This window comes from Galeopterus variegatus, unplaced genomic scaffold, assembly GCF_000696425.1.
Source record: "Galeopterus variegatus unplaced genomic scaffold, G_variegatus-3.0.2 Scaffold8226, whole genome shotgun sequence".
In the NCBI taxonomy this organism is placed as follows: Eukaryota; Metazoa; Chordata; class Mammalia; order Dermoptera; family Cynocephalidae; genus Galeopterus; species Galeopterus variegatus.
This window is the reverse complement of record NW_007734337.1, coordinates 3,859-7,716: the sequence shown is the minus strand read 5'-3', so window position 1 is coordinate 7,716 and position 3,858 is coordinate 3,859.

Sequence of the window (3,858 nt, the reverse complement as noted above, 5' to 3'; positions counted from 1 at the left end):
CATGTAGTTAATTTCCTCATTGATTCTAAGTTTCTTTAAGTGGCAGGGATTGTGTCATATGGATTTCCTATATTCTTTTGAAGCCCTAAATTTGATATTAAGTCATAGCTACACTTCAGTAGGTCCTCATTAAGAGTTTGTTACCAGCGATAGTATTTTCTCCTTCGGTGTTCTAGTATCACCTAAAAATTCCCAAGCAGTAATTCAAAAGTAAGTTACTTCCCCAGATCCTACAGTTTCTTGATTTCTTTTTTCTTTCCTACAATCATTTTCATAAATATAATTACTTTAGCCTGAGAATTTTTCTCAAGTTGCAGCCCCAGCCCACGGCCTTTCCAAAAGTTCACCCCTGAGAGTGTCTGGAAACTTGGTTGAACAGAAAACTGAAGCCAGGCCTTCTGTCCAAATGCACCAAATGTGGCACGCTGTCTCCCAAAGAGAGATCTCTGCTCACCACTGGTGTGACTATGGCCCAAAGCCAAACATTGATGCGGACATATTACCCCTTGGTGAAGAAGAAAAAAGTACCCCATGTAATGACTCTGTAGTCATAGTTCCAGAATGCTGATTACTAACAATATTTTTTCCTTAGTGAAAGATAAAACAATGTGGAAGTTAATATCATAATTAAAGCTTTGATAATGTCTCAAGAGGGTTTCCACAGGATCACAGATCAACAGCACTCCCTTTGAACATAGGGACAGGTACACAAAGATAAAGGTAGATTTGAAATGTTGACCAAATGCTATCAATTAGGAGACTTCCAGATCCACGAGGTCATCAATTTCTTACTGTATATCTCTAAAGGACCAAGCTTGAGGTCCTTCAAACCAGGATTCCCTTTTCAAGGTATTTGCCAAGGTTTGTAGCCTTCATGACTTCTACATATTTTTTGCATCGTTGCCATGAATCCCCACTCTGTCTTCTACCTGTACCAGTTGAGACTAGGTAATAACATCTTTCAGGTCAGACATATTCCAGAATTTAAAAACAGGCTTAATTTTGGTATAGCACTGATAGACAGCACTTTATAACTGTTTATCAGAAAATCATAGATCCAGTTATTATTCTAGCTTCAACCTATGTTTGAAATTTAGCAATTTTGAAAGATAGAAAAAAATACAGGTTGTAATTCCATGGCCTGAAAAATAATTATCAACTTTGTATTCCCTTACAACATTTGATATGATTTCTATCTTATTCTTCAAATTCTTATCTTCTTTTCATTTAGATATCAAAATATTTTAGAAAAAGGCTGTGCTAATAAATTGTTGTTCATTGCTAATTATGTGTTGCTAATTAATCTTCATAAGAATCACAAAATCCCTATCAGTAAATTACACCCAGTCAATGTATTCTATTGTATTTAGCAATTTTAAGACATTTGTAGGACATTTGTGTATGGCCCCAAATTTAAAATAGATACAAATAAAGTGAGATTGCTGGATACAAACTATTTAGAAAAATCTTAGTTCATGTTAATATACAATTCTACTAGCAATGTGTTAATAAGAATTACATCAATACCTCTGCAGCTTGGGTATTATTAATCATTTATTAAAAATGGCATATATATNTGGCTGGAGCAGAGGGATAGAGGCGGGGCCTGGGGGACTTCTGGGTGAAGGGGTGAAGGACGGGGTCATGGCCGAGAGGAGCCTAGGCTCCTAGACACACACCAAGGTGGAACCAGGCTGGCTGGTTAGCTCAGTTGGTTAGAGCATACTGCTGTTAACACCAAGGTCACCAGGGTCTGGGGTTCGATCCCTGTACCGGCCAGCTGCCAAGAAAAAAAAAAAAAGACAGAACTGCCATCTGGTTCTTCCCTGGGTCTGCCCTCCAGCCCCCCATTCATGCCCATGTTCCTGAGATTTCTGGATAACCCATATTTATTGAGTACCTACTGTGTGCCAAGCACCTGTTCCAGGCACGGGAGAATTTAACAGGGAAGAAAAAGGTGCTGTGGGGGAGACAACGTCTGCCTGAAAGACAGATAAAGCTGGTAAGGGGACAGAGAGAAACAGTGTTGTTGTAGCTGGAAGGTCAGGGTGGGCCTCACGGTGGAGGTGACATTGGAGCCGAGATTCCGAGGGGCAGGACCGGCTTGGTAGGGAAACTACAGACACACACACAGACGCTGTCTCCCCCTTTACAGCTGTATCCCCAACACTCCAGAATGGAGTCACCTCCTCCTCCAGGAAGCCCCCCTGGATACTCAGTGGCACCTGCAATGGAGTTTAAGATGCAAGAGAGGAGGGTCCATGCCAGGTTCTGGGGAACCCAGGTGGGGCCAGGAAGGAGGTCAACAAGACCCCATTCACTTTTCCCAGGTCCCAGGTCACTTGCCTTAAGAGTCCTCCAATTAGGAGATCCCTGAACCCCTGGAAAATCTTTAAAGGACAACATCACAATATGTTTAAAATCTGGGGTTCAAATCCTGGCCCACCATTTCCTGGTTCTGTGACTAGGCAATCCATTTCTCTCTGGGCCCCAATTTCCACACTCAAAAATTGGACAGTAACAGTAGTTATGTTGTAGAATCGTGGGGCTACATTCAGTAGGTGACTACTATATAGTAGCTCATCATTATAATAATTAATATGTGCACAATATAGGACATTTTCTGGGCAGCAGGCCCAGGGATGCTGTGTGGTTTCTGGAAAGCGCTACACCCTCTCTGGGCAGGCACCCGAGCCCCCACATCTCAGAAGCTCCAGGAGAAATTTTGAGCTTAGGGAAGGGTCCCCAAGAGGACCCTTCCCCCCCTCGACCCCTGGCCAAGAGGCAGAGGTCAAAGAGCACGGGGTGAACTTAAGTGCTGTAGACTATATGTTTGTGTCCCCACGATATCAATATGTTGAAATCCTAACCTCCAATGTAATGATTTTAGGAAATGGAGCTTTTGGTGGGTACCCTCATCACATAATCACCTATCCAAGACCCCTCTTTATAATAAAAGAGACCCCAGGGAGCCTTCGTCCTTTCTGCTATGAAAAGAAACAGTGAGAACATGGCTTCTATGAAGAGGAAGCAGGTCCTTAGCAGACACCAAATCTGAGGGCATCTTGATGTTGGACTTCTAAGCCTCCAGAATCATAAGAAATAAATTTCTATTGTTCATAAGCTATGCCCTCTTTGGTCTTCATTTACAGCAGCCTGAACAGATTAAGACATGAAATCTAAGTTCTACCAGTTAAGCCACAGACTGTTCAAGGACATAATAATGAAATCAAAAATAAACACATTCAGGATAAATAACAAACTCATTTTCATTAAGTCATCATTTAAGCAATGGCAAGTGTTGAGATGCACATTCTTATATTTTTTTGATAATCATTTTTTCTTCCATACTGTACCAAATAAGAATATCATAGCTGCCCTTTTATTTCTTCTTAAATTTGAGTGACAATTTTTCTTTTCTTAAAATTTTGGCAATTTTTCTCATTTTAATCTGTATTTAACTACCAGACTAATGGGAAAGACTACCTTTTTTCTAACAGTGTTAATTTTCTAGTCAAGTTTAAGTACTTGTAGTTAAGTTGGGGCCAAAATACCAAATAGTTAATCTCTCAGTTTTGCTTTTTATCTTAAGGTGTTTTCCAATATATTCTCTGTACATTTAGCCTATATAGGCAACACAATTTCTTACGCAATAAACATGTATCTATAAATAATTCACAGAAGCAGATGACCATACTGACACAAAGTTAAAATATAGCTATATACATATTTTGAGTTTTTTTCTAATTTGAAAAGTTGTATAAACACATGAGTAAGGAAATAAAAAGACAAACCACAAACTTGGAGAAAATATTTGCAAAAAAATTTTGATGAAGGACTTAAATCTAAAATATACAC